The 18352-nt window shown below is 47.8% G+C and overlaps 1 protein-coding gene across 3 annotated transcripts in view; it reads right to left on the reverse strand.

Annotated features, from left to right (window-relative positions):
- Positions 1–1211, reverse strand: part of srgap2 (SLIT-ROBO Rho GTPase activating protein 2) — a 36834-nt gene extending 35623 nt beyond the window's left edge. For 2 of the 3 annotated variants that reach the window (XM_045222976.1, XM_045222978.1), the window contains exon 1: positions 1055–1132. The gene's annotated coding sequence lies outside the window, so the exon portion shown is untranslated. Of the gene's footprint in view, positions 1–1054 lie in introns of all 3 variants that reach the window. The other variant, XM_045222977.1, reaches the window with a different exon arrangement.
- Positions 1212–18352: the final 17141 nt, after the last annotated feature.

Consider the following 18352-nt stretch of genomic DNA (forward strand, 5'->3'; position numbering starts at 1 on the left):
GCCTTGAGACCTCAGCTGTCAACATCCCAAATACAGGGATAATGGGGAGGGGGAGGCAGAGAGACAGGGAGGGCGAGAGAGAGAGAGAGAGAGAGAGAGAGAGAGAGAGAGAGAGAGAGAGAGAGAGAGAGAGAGAGAGAGAGAGAGAGCGAGGGAGCGATTCTCATTTGGGAAAAAATACCGTCCTCTCCTAGACTCCTCCGTCCTTTCTCCTCTGTGACCCGGAAACCGATAAGTGGTCGAGTGGTTGAGGAGAGTGTCAATTCATTAGTAGACGAACGGAAGAGTGTTCTCCCCTCCACCTTTTATCAAGGATAGTCATCTGTATCCTACCTGAGTCCTTCAATCAGCTGTTGATTTGTCGGAGGAGAAAAGTATGCACACGTTTAAAACGTTATGCTACTTATCGTTTTATCTATAAAATGTCTGCCACAACTAGCAAAATACATTCTGGCCAATTTACACATATATTTTGGGATTCGTCATATGCCTGGAGAGTCTCATTTCCTACAAGCGCATTTGTTTCCACATTTCCTCTCCTCCTCTCCTCGATTACCTTTGACCTTTTTCAAAATAAATATAATAATTTGGTGGGTGCTTATATTTGTCCTACTTCACAAATGTACAAGTGTGTATTAATACGTCCTGTAGGTGTGAATTGGAAATGTGTTTTTTTGCATATCCCAACTCCCCCTGAGATACCCTTGGCGAGTGGGGTCACAGCCAGGGTCTGCCATTATCAACGGCGACCCTGGAGCAATTAGGGTTAAGTGCCTTGCTCCTGGGCACATCGGCAGTTTTCACCTTGTCGGCTCTGGGATTTCGAACTAGCGACTGTTCAGTTACTGGCCCAATGCTCTCCCAGGGAGGGAGATAACGGCGTGTAAATTGGCAGAGGTGTTTGTTTGTTTTTTGGACAGAGAGAGACAGAGGTGAAAGATAGAGAGTGTGCTGAAATAGCAGTGGGCCGTACCCATGTGTGGCTGTGGTGTGTGTGTTATGGTATGCATTTGTGTTTGACGTGCATGTGCACCTGTGCTCCCGTGTGTGTTACCTTTTTGAAGAGTCTTCCGGAGTCCTCGCTGACCTGGGCGAAGCGCGGTATGATGTTGTTGAGGTAAAGGTCAGATAGCGTAGTGTGGTCTCTGCTCTCCCTCTTCACCTGAGTCAACAACAGGTTCCAACAGTTGACTGGAGACAGCACACTCTGCTCCTTCCTACACAGAGAGAGAGAGAGAGAGAGAGAGAGAGAGAGAGAGAGAGAGAGAGAGAGAGAGAGAGAGAGAGAGAGAGAGAGAGAGAGAGAGAGAGAGAGAGAGAGAGAGAGAGAGAGAGAGAGAGAGAGAGAGAGAGAGAGTTAAGCAGGGCATAATGCATCAAAAGTCACTCCTCTCAACAAAACCACCAAAGTTAGAAGTAAGGAACAAACAGTAAAATGTTGAAACAAGAGACAGAAAAAGAGGAAGAGAGAGACACTTTATTGAAATATGACTTAAAAGACTAAACACTGAGCCTTACTTGTGAGTTAGACTGGTGAGAGCAACATGCCACTCTGCTAGCTGCTACCAGAATAAAAGTATGTCAATGCTACCTCGTATCCCCTGAAGCAACAGAGACCTTGACCTCTAACCCCAAGGCTTAGCAGCAGCAGCAGCAGCAGGCCTAGTTCACACCAGCCACACGTGGTCACACCAACCACACGTGGTTCCACCAACCACACGACACACAGACAGGCATGTAAATTAGTGGCATACCACACACATAAATCCAAGTAAACTCACTCAACCACGCATACACACACCCCAAGACATCCATATCCTCAGCTGCCCTCTTTGGTATTCCTGAGACCCTCCCTCCAGCAGCCCAGAGCTTAGAGACATTCCCACTTTATAGAACTATCTGTGTGTGTGTGTGTGTGTCAGTGGCTATCCCCCCCTATTTTAATAGCCGTGTCATTCTCTCTCGGACAAGGAGAGTTTCATCAATATATTCGCCTCAATTAACTCTCAATAATTCGCAATGCTAATTATTCATAAAAGAGATATTTGCGCGGTTATCAAAACGTCAAGCCAGGGTAAGCCTACATGAAACACAGACCTTATTTGAAGTAGTTCTAAAATCCCAGATGGAAAAATTTATGGTGAAAAAAACGATTTTATGACTCATACTGTGGTACTCAATGACCTATAATGTCAATTTATATGTAAAACATGTATAATGTCTTCAAAAGGTAGGAGAGAGCCCACTCTGGAAATGTGATGTGTTTGAAGAGTATATTGTTCGAAAGAATGTCTAAAAATAAAATTAGAATTCGGGCTGGTGATGCCGTTACTATGCAACCACCAAGCTGATCACTGCTGGATGCTGACACAATGTTTAGCTAGCTTGTCTGGGCTTGTTGCTGTTAGCTAGCACATTTTTATTAATTTTTTATTTAACCTTTATTTAACCAGGTAAGCCAGTTGAGAACAAGTTCTCATTTACAACTGCGACCTGGCCAAGATAAAGCAAAGCAGTGCGATAAAAACAACAACACAGAGTTACATATGGGGTAAAACAAAACATAACGTCAAAAATACCACAGAAAATATATATACAGTGTGTGCAAATGTAGCAAGTTAGCTAGCACATGGACAAGCGTACTGCAGTAGTCAGACATGACACGAATTACCACCATAGCTGGATCCTTCATTCATTTTTGCACTACACAATAAACTTTTATGAGAACAGTCAGCCCTACCTAACGTTAGCTAGCAAATCAGAGTTTAAACAAGCTAGCTAGCTAAAAGCCAATGCCATGGCAAGCAAGGTAGGAATTAAGCCAGCTAACTAGCCTGTTATGGTAGCGACGACGCTAACCATTTAGCTAGCTAGCTAACGTCAGCAAGCTAAATACATGGCTCTGAGTCTGGCTGGCACTGGCAGGAGTATCGGGTAACGTTAGTTACAGCATGGTGAGGGTGAATTAAATTCTTCAACATCTTGCTAGCTAGCTAGCAACATTAGAGAAGCCAGCTGCAGTCACATATTGGCTACCTAGCAATGACATAATTTCTCATTTCTGGAGGCACCAAGGCCAGCCCAACCTGGGTTGACAATGGAAACAGGGCTTAAAAGGAGTATAATGACACCAATATGTTTCCTCTACCATGTACGGTTCATGGATCATAGGGTTTTACAGGAGGCATGTATAGGTCTAAAAAAGGGCCTAAAATGGCCACTTTCATAATTATTTTCTAAAATGGTTTGTGTTACAAATGTTAAAAGCATGTTAAACATCTTTCCTCTCAATATAGTTTTTATGTGAGAATTGCCAGAACAATCAGAGATTGTTTAGGGCCATAGTGGTGTGGAATCCCCCAAAATGGAGATTGGACAGCAGGTTGTGTGTGTGTGTGTGTGTGTAGAGAGTAGGTCAGGGCACCATGTTTATTTGATTTAGCGTTCCAGTCAGGGCACATGAGTAGAAACACAGTGAAACTACACAGACAGGCACGCTATCACACACAAACAAACTCTCTCTATCTTTCTCTTTCGCGCTCTCTCCTGGCTCAGGGATGACACTAACCCAAAATGCAGTGCAGCGTACAATCCTGACCCTGAGACACACACACACAGACACGCACAACCCCATAATGGTCAGGAGAGAAGACACTTGGACGAGACTAGTCACTTGGAGGGCAAGAGTGTCCAGACAGATTTCACTATTGCCAAGCCTGAAAACCACACACACACACACACACACACACACACACGCATACACACACACCCACACACACGCAAACAAACAAAGGATTCAGCCAGGGTATAAATCTCAGCAGGGAGAGGTACTGTAGGACACCACCACTCCACCTGGCCTTTTAGACCAAGGGTTTACAAACATTTTCACTTGGGGCCCCCCTTCCAGCATTGGGGAACAACCCGCGCCCCCTGCATGCGCCACATCTACAGCGCCTTCGGAAAGTATTCATACCCCTTCACTTTTTCCACATTTTGCTACATTACAGCAATATTCTAAACTGTATTACATTATTTTTTTCCCACATCAATCTACACACAATACCCCATAATGACAAAGCGAAAACAGGTTTTTAGAAATGTTTGCAAATTTATTAAAAATGTATTTAAATAAGTATTCAGACCCTTTGCTATGAGACTCGAAATTGAGCTCAGGTGCATCCTGTTTCCATTGATCATCCTTGAGATGTTTCTACAACTTGATTGGAGTCAACCTGTGGTAAATTCAATTGATTGGACATGATTTGGAAAGGCACACACCTGTCTATATAAAGGTCCCACAGTTGACAGTGCATGTCAGAGCAAAAACCAAGCCATGAGGTCGAAGGAATTGTCCGTAGAGCTCCAAGACAGGATTGGGGAAGGGTACCACAAAATGTATGCAGCATTGAAGGTCCCGAAGAACACAGTGGCCTCCATCATTATTAAATGGAAGAAGTTTGGAACCACCAAGACTCTTCCAAGAGCTGGCTGCCCGGCCAAACTGAGCAATCGGGGGAGAAGGGCCTTGGTCAGGGAGGTGACCAAGAACCCGATGGTCACTCTGACAGAGCTCCAGAGTTCCTCTGTGGCGATGGGAGAACCTTCCAGAAGGACAACCATCTCTGCAGCACTCCACCAATCAGGCTTTTATGGTAGAGTGGCCAGACTGAAGCCACTCCTCAGTAAAAGGCACATGTCAGCCCGCTTGGAGTTTGCCAAAAGGCACCTAAAGACTCTCAGACCATGAGAAACAACCTTCTCTGGTCTGATGAAACAAAGATTGAACTCTTTGGCCTGAATGCCAAGCGTCACGTCTGGAGGAAACCTGGCACCAGGTGAAGCATGGTGGTGGCAGTATCATGCTGTGGGGATGTTTTTCAGCGGCAGGGACTGGGAGACTAGTCAGGATCGAGGGAAAGATGAACGGAGCAAAGTACAGAGAGATCCTTGATGAAAACCTGCTCCAGAGTGCTCAGGACATCAGACTGGGGCGAAGGTTCACCTTCAAACAAGACAACGACCCTAAGCACACAGCCAAGACAACGCAAGTCTCTGAATGTCCTTGAGTGGCCCAGCCAGAGCCTGGACTTGAACCCGATCGAACATCTCTGGAGAGACCTGAAAATAGCTGTGCAGCAACGCTCCCCATCCAACCTGACAGACCTTGAGAGGATCTGCAGAGAAGAATGGGAGAAACTCCCCAAATACAGGTGTGCTAAGCTTGTAGCGTCATACCCAAGAAGACTATTGTGTAGGTTGTAATCGCTGCCAAAGGTGCTTCAACAAAGTACTGAGTAAAGGGTCTGAATACTTATGTAAATCTAATACTCTGTAGCTCAATTGGTAGAGCATGGCGCTTGTAACGCCAGGGTAGTGGGTTCGATCCCCGGGACCACCCATACGTAAAAATGTATGCACACATGACTGTAAGTCGCTTTGGATAAAAGCGTCTGCTAAATGGCATATTATTATATTATATTATTATATTTTCTGTTTTTTTATATATATATAAATTAGCAAACATTTCAAAAAACCTGTTTTTGTTTTGTCATTATGGGGTATTGTGTGTATATTGATGAGGGAAAACTACGATTTAATCCATTAAAAAATAAGGCTGTAATGTAACAACAACAAAGGCACTGTATGTCTATGGGTACAAGTACTGTTCATAAGAGAATATTGCAGGTTTAAAGCTTATTTCCTGCAATTCTACACATTTTGTCATGGGGTGCAAAGAAAATGTTGCAGTTTTAAAGCTATCTTTCTTGCAATTATATCCATTTTGCTATGTCTAATGTGTATTCATGTGATGTTTGAGTGACTAAAAAATTCCAACAATATCTATGGGCTAAAAAAACTAAATAAATAAAAAGTTGTCATGGGCTAGTTGATCTGGACATTTCTGACAAGTTATAAATAGCTTTCTAAGGTAAGCAATGACTAATATGACAGTTTGGCAACCACTGTTCTAGACAACATATGTCAGATAGAAAGAGAGAGAGAGAGAAAGAAAGAAAAAGAAACAGAGAGGCAGAGAGAAAGAAAGCGAGAGAGGGCAGACATACTGTCCTGATCCAAGACCAGCCAGACTGCTGCGTTCTCGTTCCACTTTACTTGATTCCTTGTAGTGAAACAAATTAATGAAAGCTCGCGAGATCAGTGTTGCTCACGAGGCCCGAAATATAGCAGCTAGACGGAAAAGAAGCCTATTGCACAAATCAAATTACCAAATATAAAATAATCTTTCTTTCGTCCCTCTGTGTTTCATAATTGTCCTTCAATTCACTAGAGGCTGAATGTATCTCACAGGAGAAAGCATCCGAGCGATCGAAACAGCGCCTCTCTGTCTCTCTATGTGTAGGCCATCTATCTGATGCTGTCTGGTCCAAACGAGTATTACATTGTTGCCGCCCATAGTATTATAGGCAAGGGAAGCCAGCGAGCATTTCAAATCAAATCAAATCAAATTTGTATTTGCCACATGCGCCGAATACAACAGGTGTAGACATTAGAGTGAAATGCTAAACCAACAATGCATTATTTTTTTTATAAAAAAGTAAAATAAAACAACAACAACAAAAAAGTGTTGAGAAAAAAAGAACAGAAGTAAAATAAAATAACAATAGTGAGGCTATATATACAGGGGGGTACTGGTGCAGAGTCAATGTGCGGGGGCACCGGCTAGTTGAGGTAATATGTACATGTGGGTAGAGTTAAAGTGACTATGCATAAATAATTAACAGAATAGCAAAAGCATCAAAAGATTGGGTGGGGGTGGGGGGGCAGTGCAAATAGTCCGGGTAGCCATGATCAGCTGTTCAGGAGTCTTATGGCTTGGGGGTAGAAGCTGCTGAGAAGCCTTTTGGACCTAGACTTGGCGCTCCGGTACCGCTTGCCGTGCGGTAGCAGAGAGAACAGTCTATGACTAGGGTGGCTGGAGTTTTTGACAATTTTGAAGGCATTCCTCTGACACCGCCTGGTATAGAGGTCCTGGATGGCAGGAAGCTTGGCCCCAGTGATGTACTGGGCCGTATGCACTACACTCTGTGCTGCCTTGCGGTCGGAGGCCGAGCAGTTGCCATACCAGGCGGTGATGCAACCAGTCAGGATGCTCTCGATGGTGCAGCTGTAGAACTTTATGATGATCTGAGGACCCATGCCAAATCTTTTCAGTCTCCTGAGGGGGAATAGGCTTTGTCGTGCCCTCTTCACGACTGTCTTGGTGTGTTTGGACCATGATAGTTCGTTGGTGATGTGGACACCAAGGAACTTGAAGCTCTCAACCTGTTCCACTACAGCCCCGTCGATGAGAATGGGGGCGTGCTCAGTCCTCTTTTTTTTCCTGTAGTCCACAATCATCTCCTTTGTCTTCGTCACGTTGAGGGAGAGGTTGTTATCCTGGCACCACACGGCCAGGTCTCTGACCTCCTCCCTATAGGCTGTCTCATCATTGTCGGTGATCAGGCCTGCCACTGTTGTGTCGTCGGCAAACTTAATGATGGTGTTGGAGTCATGCCTGGCCATGCAGTCATGGGTGAACAGGGAGTACAGGAGGGGACTGAGCACGCACCCCTGAGGGGCCCCCGTGTTGAGGATCAGTGTGGCAGATGTGTTGTTACCTACCCTTACCACCTGGGGGCGGCCCGTCAGGAAGTCCAGGATCCAGTTGCAGAGGGAGGTGTTTAGTCCCAGGATCCTTAGCTTAGTGATGAGCTTTGAGGGCACTATGGTGATGAAAGCTGCGCTGTAGTCAATGAATAGCATTCTCACGTAGGTGTTCCTCTTGTCCAGGTGGGAAAGGGCAGTGTGGAGTGCAATAGAGATTGCATCATCTGTGGATCTGTTGATGCGGTATGCAAATTGGAGTAGGTCTAGGATTTCTGGGATAATGGTGTTGATGTGAGCCATGACCAGCCTTTCAAAGCACTTCATGGCTACAGACGTTAGTGCTACGGGTCGGTAGTCATTTAGGCAGGTTATCTTAGTGTCCTTGGGCACGGGGACTATGGTGGTCTGCTTGAAACATGTTGGTATTACAGACTCAGTCAGGGACATGTTGAAAATGTCGTTGAAGACACTTGCCAGTTGGTCAGCACATGCTCGGAGTACACGTCCTGGTAATCTGTCTGGCCCTGCGGCCTTGTGAATGTTGACCTGCTTAAAAGTTTTACTCACATCGGCTACGGAGAGCGTGATCACATAGTCATCCAGAACAGCTGGTGCTCTCATGCATGCTTCAGTGTTGCTTGCCTCGAAGCGAGCATAGAAGTGGTTTAGCTCGACTATAGGGTGAATGCACCAATTTGTAAGTCGCTCTGGATAAGAGCGTCTGCTAAATGACGTAAATGTGCCCTTGAGCAAGGCACTTAACCCTAATTGCTCCTGTAAGTCACTCTGGATAAGAGCGTCTGCTAAATGACTAAAATGTAAAATGTAAAAAAATGGTAGGCTTGTGTCACTGGGCAGCTCGCGGCTGTGCTTCCCTTTGTAGTCTGTAATAGTTTTCAAGCCCTGCCACATCCGACGAGCGTCAGAGCCGGTGTAGTACGATTCAATCTTAGTCCTGTATTGACTCTTTGCCTGTTTGATGGTTCGTCGGAGGGCATAGTGGGATTTCTTATAAGTGTCCGGGTTAGAGACCCGCTCCTTGAAAGTGGCAGCTCTTACCTTTAGCTCAGTGCGGATGTTGCCTGTAATCCATGGCTTCTGGTTGGGTATGTACGTACGGTCACTGTGGGAACGACATCATCGATGCAATTATTGATGAAGCCAGTGACTGATGTGGTGTACTCCTCAATGCTATCTGAAGAATCCCGGAACATGTTCCAGTCTGTGCTAGCAAAACAGTCCTGTAGCTTAGCATCTGCGTCATCTGACCACTTTTTTATTAACCGAGTCACTGGTGCTTCCTGCTTTAGTTTTTGCATATAAACAGGAATCAGGAGGATAGAGTTATGGTCAGATTTGCCAAATGGAGGGCGAGGGAGAGCTTTGTATGCGTCTCTGTGTGTGGAGTAAAGGTGGTCTAGAGTTTTTTTCCCTCTGGTTGCACATTTAACATGCTGGTAGAAATTAGGTAGAACGGATTTGAGTTTCCCTGCATTAAAGTCCCCGGCCACTAGGAGCGCTGCCTCTTAATGCCAGCATTGGTTTGTGATGGTAAATAGACAGCTATGAAAAATATAGATGAAAACTCTCTTGGTAAATAGTATGGTCTACAGCTTATCATAAGATACTCTACCTCAGGCGAGCAAAACCTCAAGACTTCCTTAGTATTTGATTTTGTGCACCAGCTGTTGTTTACAAATATACACAGACCGCCACCCCTTGTCTTACCGGAGTCAGCCGTTCTATCCTGCCGATGTAGCGTATAGCCCGCTAGCTGTATGTTGTCCATGTCGTCGTTCAGCCACTCGGTGAAACATAAGATATTACAGTTTTTAATGTCCCGTTGGTAGGATAACCGTACTCTTAGGTCATCTAATTTATTTTCCAATGATTGAAGATTGGCTAATAGTATTGATGGAACAGGCTGTTTACTCGCTCGCCGTCGGATCCTTACGAGGCACCCCGACCTACATCCACGATATCTCTGTCTCTTCCTCCTGCGAATGACGGGGAATTGGGCCTTGTCGGGTGTCTGTAGGATATCCTTTGCGTCCGACTCGTTCAAGAAAAAATCTTTGTCCAATACGAGGTGAGTAATTGCTGTCTTAATATCCAGAAGCTATGTGTGTGTGTGTGTGTGTGTGTGTGTGTGTGTGTGTGTGTGTGTGTGTGTGTGTGTGTGTGTGTGTGTGTGTGTGTGTGTGTGTGTGTGTGTGTTACGGATTATCCAGCGGAGAAAATAGATTCGGAGTGAATGTAAATGTATGAGTGTTGTCTGTTGTGCCCTAAAGCGCAGCTTTGTTATGTGACACATACGTACATACGACACACACACACACACACACACACACACACACACACACACACACACATACACACACACTGCAGGATCATGAGAGTAGAGGATTGACCCTAGCAGACACAAGGTCAGAGAGACAGAGAGTGTCTTTGACCGAGGGGCAGAGAGAGAGAGCGGCGGGGGGGTGCAGTCTGATATAGATAGTGACATGCTAGTGATGTATGACCCACTGTGACTGGAGGCTGTGGGAGCACTGAGGGAGTAACTGTGACTGGAGGCTGTGGGCTGTGGGGGAGTCACTGTGACTGGAGGCTGTGGGCTATGGAGGAGTTACCGTGACCTGAGGCTGTGGGCTGTGGGGGAGTTACTGTGACTGGAGGTTTTGGGCTGTGGGGGAGTTACTGTGACTGGAGGCTTTGGGCTGTGGGGGAGTCACTGTGACTAGAGGCTGTGGGCTGTGGGAGAGTCACTGTGACTGGAGGCTGTGGGGGAGTCACTGTGACTGGAGGCTGTGGGAGCACTGGGGGAGTCACTGTGACTGGAGGCTGTGAGAGCACTGGGGGAGTCACTGTGACTGGATGATGTGGCACTGGGGGAGTCACTGTGACTGGAGGCTGTGGGAGCACTGGGGGAGTCACTGTGACTGGAGTCTGTGGGAGCACTGGGGGAGTCACTGTGCAGGCAAACGTAAATCTGTTTTACCTCGTTTCTACCAGCATGTCACATGTGCAACCAGAGGGAAAACAACTCTAGACCACCTTTACTCCACACACAGAGACGCACACAAATTTCTCCCTCGCCCTCCATTTGGAAAATCTGACCATAATTATATCCTCCTGATTCCTGCTTACTAGCAAAAACTAAAGCAGGAAGTACCAGTGACTCGCTCATTACGGAAGTGGTCAGATGCCGCGGATGCTACGCTACAGGACTGTTTTGCTAGCACAGACTGGAATATGTTCCGGGATTCATCCAATGGCATTGAGGAGTATACCACCTCAGTCACCGGCTTCATCAATAAGTGCATCGATGACGTCATCCCCACAGTGACCGTACGTACATATCCCAACCAAAAGCCATGGATTACAGGCAACATCCGCACCGACCTAAAGGCTAGAGCTGACGCTTTCAAGGAGCGGGACACTAATCCGGACGCTTATAAGAAATCCTGCTATGCCCTCAGATGAACCATCAAACAGGCAAAGCGTCAAAACAGGACTAAGATTGAATCCTACTACACCGGCTCTGACGCTCGTCGGATGTGGCAGGGCTTGCAAACTATTACGGACTACAAAGGGAAACCCAGCCGCGAGCTGCCCAGTGACGCGAGCCTACCAGACGGGCTAAATGCCTTTTATGCTTGCTTCGAGGCAAGCAACACTGAAGAATGCATGAGAGCACCAGCTGTTCCAGACGACTGTGTGATCACACTCTCCGTAGCCGATGTGAGCAAGACCTTTAAACAGGTCAACATTCACAAGGCAGACGGATTACCAGGACCAACTGGCAAGTGTCTTCACTGACATTTTCAACCTCTCCCTGACCGAGTCTGTAATTCCTACATGTTTCAAATAGACCACCATAGTCCCTGTGCCCAAGAAAGCGAAGGTAACCTGCCTAAATGACTACCGCCCCGTAGCACTCACGTCGGTAGCCATGAAGTGCTTTGAAAGGCTGGTCATGTCTCACATCAAAACCATCATCCCAGAAACCCTAGACATTTTACATTTTTACATTTAAGTCATTTAGCAGACGCCCTTATCCAGAGCGACTTACAAATGTATGCATTCAACTTAGGATAGCCAGTGGGACAACCACCACTGGGGGAGGGGGGGGTGTAGAAGGATTACTGTTATATTCCAGGTATTCCTTAAAGAGGTAGGGTTTCAAGTGTCTCCGGAAGGTGGTCAGTGACTCCGCTGTCCTGGCGTCGTGGGGGAGCTTGTTCCACCATTGGGGTGCCAGAGCAGCAAATAGCTTTGACTGGGCTGAGCGGGAACTGTGCTTCCGTAGAGGTAGGGGGGCTAGCAGGCCAGAGGTGGATGAACGTAGTGCCCTCGTTTGGGTGTAGGATCAGAGCCTGAAGGTAAGGAGGTGCCGTTCCCCTCACAGCTCCGTAGGCAAGCACCATGGTTTTGTAGTAGATGCAAGCTTCAACTGGAAGCCAGTGGAGTGTGCAGAGGAGCGGGGTGACATGAGAGAACTTGGGAAGTTTGAACACCAGACGGGCTGCAGCGTTCTGGATAAGTTGTAGGGGTTTAATGGCACAGGCAGGGAGCCCAGCCAACAGCGAGATGCAGTAATCCAGACGGGAGATGACAAGTGCCTGGATTAGGACCTGTGCCGCTTTCTGTGTAAGGTAGGGTCGTACTCTGCGAATGTTGTAGAGCATGAACCTGCAGGATCGGGTCACCGCTTTGATGTTAGCGGTGTCACGCCAAGGTTCTTTGCACTCTGGGAGGAGGACAATCCTCACCCTCTACCCTAAGACATCACATGTTCACACCCACACACACACACACCAATGTGTTGTGCTTGGCTGGACTGCCTGGATGTTTCCTCTAGTTAAAGTCTTCCTCCAGTGTTTCATACATTCCTGCAGCATTAGAGAGACATGGAGGGGGCAGGACTGAAGATGAGAGAAGTAAGCTGGGGTCCATTTCTCCTCCACATTCTGCTCCTCTAGTGTTGTTGCCTCTGTGCCACAGATACACAGAAACACACAGAGCAGCAGTCTCCATGGAATCACCACACACACAAACACACACACACAAAACCGGAAAAAATGTGAGATTCCAGCGTGGCACCAGAGCTGAGCTGCAGCAGTGGAGCTGTTAAAGACCCAGATGTTAGAGAGAGAGGGGGGGGGGGGAGAGAGAGATAGGGGGGAGAGAGAGAAGGGGGAGAGAGAGAGAGGGGTGGGGAGAGAAAGAGAGAGAGATATTTTTTATGTTTATTTATTTTCCCTTTTGTACTTTAACTATTTGCACATCGTTACAACACTGTATATATACATAATAAGGAGCTGATCGTGGACTACAGGAAAAGGAGGGCCGGACACATCCCCATTCACAACGACGGGGCTGTAGTGGAGTGGGTCGAGAGTTTCAAGTTCCACCAATAAACTATCATGGTCCAAAGACCCCAAGACAGTTGTGAAGAGGGCACGACAACACCTTTTCCCCCTCAGGAGACTGAAAAGATTTGGCATGGGTCCCCAGATCCTCAAAAAGTTCTACAGCTCCACCATCGAGAGCATCCTGACCGGTTGCATCACCGCCTGGTATGGCAACTGCTCGACATCCGACTTTAAGGCGCTACAGAGGGTAGTGCGTACGGCCCAGTACATCACTGGGGCCAAGCTTCCTGCCATCCAGGACATATATACTAGGCGGTGTCAGAGGAAGGCCCAAAAAATGGTCAAAGACTCCAGTCACCCAAGTCATTGACTGTTCTCTTTGCTACCACACGGCAAGCAGAGAGAACCTCGACTAACCTGCACCCCTGCACATTGACTCGGTACCGGTACCCCCTGTACATAGCCTCGTTATTGTTATTTTATTGTGTTACTTTTTATTTGATTTTTTACTTTAGTTTATTTAGTAAATATTTTCTTAACTCTATTTCTTGAACTGCATTGTTGGCTAAGGGCTCGTAAGTAAGCATTTCACGGTAAAGTCTACACCTGTTGTATTCGGCGTATGTGACAAATAAAAATTGATTTGATTTGATTTAATATGACATTTGAAATGTCTTTATTTTTTTTGGAGTGTAATGTTTACTGTTCATTTTTTACTGTTTATTTCACTTTTGTTTATTATCTATATCACTTGCTTTGGCAATGTAAACATATGTTTCCAATGCCAATAAAGACCCTTGAATTTAAATTGAGAGGGGGGAGAGAGTGAGAGGGGAGGGGGGAGAGAGGGGGGAAGAGAGAAAGAGAGGGGGAAGAGAGAGAGGGGGGGGAGATAGAGAGAGAACAGGAGCAAATGTCAAATTGGCTTTCTACCAAATTACCGTACGACAGACCACCTATTCACCCTGCACACCCTAATTGACAAACAAACCAAAACAAAGGCAAAGTCTTCTCATGCTTTGTTGATTTCAAAAATGCTTTTGACTCAATTTGGCATGAGGGTCTGCTATACAAATTGATGGAAAGTGGTGTTGGGGGAAAATACAAATTCCATCTAGACACCTTTGCCCTAGAGCACACAAAACCGATACATACCTCTGCCTAAACATCAGCGCCACAGGTAACTTCCACAAAGCTGTGAACGATCTGAGAGGCAAGAAGGGCCTTCTATACCATCAAACGGAACATAAAATGTGACATACCAATTAGGATCTGGCTAAAAATAATCAGTTATAGAACCCATTGCCCTTTATGGTTGTGAGGTCGGGGGTCCGCTCACCAAACAAGAATTCACAAAATAGGACAAACACCAAATTGAGACTCCGCATGCAGAATTCTGCAAAAATATCCTCTGTGTACAACGTAAAACACCAAATAATGCATGCGGAGCAGAATTAGGCCGATACCCGCTAATTATCAAAATCCAGAAAAGAGCCGCTAAATTCTACAGCCACCTAAAAGGAAGCGATCCCCAAACCTTCCATAACAAAGCCATCACCTACAGAGAGATTAACCTGGAGAAGAGTCCCCTAAGGAAGCTGGTCCTGGGGCTCTGTTCTCAAACACAAACAGACCCCACAGAGCCCCAGGACAGCAACACAATTAGACTCAACCAAATCATGAGAAAACAAAAACCTAATTACTTGACACATTGGAAAGCATTAACAAAAAAACAGAGCAAACTAGAATGCTATTTGGCCCTAAACAGAGAGTACACAGTAGCAGAATACCTGACCACTGTGACTGACCCAAACTTAAGGAAAGCTTTGACTATGTACAGACTCAGTGAGTATAGCCTTGCTATTGAGAAAGGGTGCCGTAGGCAGACCTCTGTCAGGGTGTCAAACGTGCAGTGGTAGGACGGAGTCAGGCGCAGGACACAGAACTGAGTAAATGACGTACTTTACTCAGAAAAACAAACACTAATTTCCACACAGGGAAAAACACACAAGCTCACAAAAGCGTATGACACAACACAACGAACAAACACGCACAAAACCATGTGGGAACCAAAGGGTTAAATAGGGAAATAATCATCATACAATGGGAACCAGGTGCGTACAAACAAAAATAATTTTGTGTTTACTTATGTTATCTTTGCATTGCAGTGCTAGCTGTGCCACTAGAGATCCTGGTTCGTATCCAGGCTCTGTCGTAGCCGGCCGCGACCGGGAGACCCATGGGCGGCGCACAATTGGCCCAGCGTCGGGGTAGGGGAGGAAATGGCCGGCAGGGATGTAGCTCAGTTGGTAGAGCATGGCGTTTGCAACGCCAGGGTTGTGGGTTCGTTTCCCATGGGGGGCCAGTATGATTATTATAATTTTTTTAATAATGTATGCACTCACTAACTGTAAGTCGCTCTGGATAAGAGCGTCTGCTAAATGACTAAAATGTAAAAAAAATGTAAACAAGACAAAACTAATGGAAAACAGAATCGTAGATCGGTGGCAGCTAGAAAGCCGGCGACGACGACCGCCGATAGCCGCCTGCACAGGGAGAGGCACCAACTTCGGCGGAAGTTGTGACAGTACCCCCCCCCTTGACGCGTGGCTCCAGCAGCGCGCCGACTCTGGCCTCGGGGACTACCCGGAGGACGAGGCACAGGACGATCCGGGTGGAGACGGTAAAATTCCTGCAGTAAGGAAGGGTCCAGGATGTCCTCCACCGGCACCCAGCATCTCTCCTCCGGACCGTACCCCTCCCACTCCACGAGGTACTGAAGGCCCCTCGCCCGACATCTTGAGTCCATGATGGCTCGTATAGTATAAGCCGGGGCCCCCTCGATGTCCAGAGGGGGCGGAGGAACCTCCCGCACCTCAGACTGCTGGAGCGGACCTGCTACCACCGGCCTGAGGAGAGACACATGGAACGAGGGGTTAATACGGTAATCAGGGGGGAGCTATAACATACCTCGTTCAGTCTCCTCAGGACTTTAAATGGCCCCACAAACTGCGGACCCAGCTTCCGGCAGGGCAGGCGAAGGGGCAGGTTTCGGGTTATACCGGCTGATAACCTAGTACACACTGAAACGGAGACATGTTAGTGGAGGAGTGGCGAAGGGAGTTTTGGGCCATCTCTGCCCAGGGGATGAAAGCCGCCCACTCCCCCGGCCGGTCCTGGCAATAGGACCGCAGAAACCTGCCCACATCCTGGTTAACTCTCTCCACCTGCCCATTACTCTTGGGGTGAAAACCTGAGGTCAGGCTGACCGAGACCCCCAGACGTTCCATGAACGCCCTCCAGACCCTCGATGTGAACTGGGGACCCCAATCAGACACTATATCCTCAGGCACCCCGTAGTGCCGGAAGACGTGGGTAAACAGAGCCTCCGCAGTCTGTAGGGCCGTAGGGAGACCGGGCAAAGGAAGGAGACGGCAGGACTTAGAAAACCGATCCACAACGACCAGGATCGTGGTGTTACCTTGTGACGGAGGAAGATCCGTCACGAAGTCCACCGATAGGTGTGACCACGGCCGTTGTGGAACGGGTAGGGGTTGTAATTTCCCTCTGGGTAGTTGTCTAGGTGCCTTGCACTGGGCGCACACCGAGCAGGAGGAAATATAAACCCTCACGTCCTTAGCTAAAGTGGGCCACCAGTACTTCCCACTAAGACAGCGCACTGTCCGACCGATGCCAGGATGATCAGAGGAGGGTGACGTGTGGGCCCAACAGATCAATCGATCGCGGACAACAACCGGAACGTACAGACGCCCAACTGGACACTGGGTGGGAGTGGGCTCCGTACGTAACGCCCGCTCGATGTCCGCGTCAACCTCCCATACCACCGGTGCCACCAGGCAAGAAGTTGGCAGTATGGGAGTGGGATCCATGGACCGCTCCTCTGTGTCATACATCCGGGACAGTGCGTCTGCCTTGGCGTTCTGGGAACCTGGTCTGTACGATAGGGTGAAAACAAAACGGGTGAAAAACATGGCCCACCTTGCCTGGCGAGGGTTCAGTCTCCTAGCCGCCCGGATGTACTCCAGATTGCGGTGGTCAGTCCAAATGAGGAAAGGGTGTTTAGCCCCCTCAAGCCAATTCCTCCACGCCTTCAGAGTCCTGACAACAGCTAACAGCTCCCGGTCCCCCACATCATAGTTTCGCTCCGCCGGGCTGAGCTTCTTAGAAAAGAAAGCACAGGGGTGGAGCTTTGGTGGCGTACCTGAGCGCTGAGACAGCACAGCGCCTATCCCATCCTCGGACACGTCCACCTCTACTATGAATGCCAAGGAGGGATCAGGATGAGCCAGCACGGGAACCGAGGTAAACAGAGCCTTGAGGTGACCAAAAGCCCTGTCCGCCCCAGCTGACCACTGCAGTCGCACCAGTCCCCCCTTAAGCAAGGAGTTAATGGGAGCCACTACCTGACCAAAGCCCTGGATAAACCTCCAGTAGTAGTTGGCAAACCCTAAGAACCGCTGCACCTCCTTTACCGTGGTTAGAGTCGGCCAATTACGCATGGCTGAAATGCGGTCATTTTCCATCTCCACCCCTGACGCGGACAGGCGGTACCCTAGGAAGGAGACGGACTGTTGGAAGAACAGACATTTCTCAGCCTTGATGTACAGGTCATGGTCCAACAGTCGACCAAGCACCTTGCGCACCAGGGACACATGCTCGGCGCGTGTAGCGGAGTATATTAGAAAGTCATCTATATACACCACTACACCCTGCCCGTGCAGGTCCCTGAAAATCTTGTCTACGAAGGATTGGAAGACTGATGGAGCATTCATCAACCCGTACGGCATGACGAGGTACTCATAGTGCCCAGAGGTGGTACTAAATGCCGTCTTCCACTCATCCCCCTCCCGGATACGCACCAGGTTGTAAGCGCTCCTGAGATCCAATTTGGTAAAGAAGCGCGCCCCATGCAATGACTCTGTCACACTGGCTATGAGAGGCAGTGGGTAACTGTACTTCACAGTGATCTGATTTAGCCCACGGTAGTCAATGCACGGGCGTAAACCTCCATCCTTCTTCACAAAAAAAGAAACTTGAGGAGGCAGGTGAAGTGGAAGGCCGAATGTATCCCTGTCCCAGAGATTCGGAGACATATGTTTCCATAGCCGCCGTCTCCTCCTGAGACAAAGGATACACGTGACTCTTGGGAAGTGCTGCACCTACCTGGAGATTTATCGCACAATCCCCCTGTCGATGGGGTGGTAGTTGAGTCGCCTTCTTTTTACAGAAGGCGAGAGCCAAATCGGCATATTCGGGGGGAATGTGCGTAGTGGAGACCTGGTTTGGACTCTCCACCGTAGTTGCACCTATGGAAACACCTACACACGTCCCTGAGCACTGACGTG

This window comes from Coregonus clupeaformis, chromosome 10 (genome assembly GCF_020615455.1).
Source record: "Coregonus clupeaformis isolate EN_2021a chromosome 10, ASM2061545v1, whole genome shotgun sequence".
NCBI lineage: Eukaryota > Metazoa > Chordata > Actinopteri > Salmoniformes > Salmonidae > Coregonus > Coregonus clupeaformis.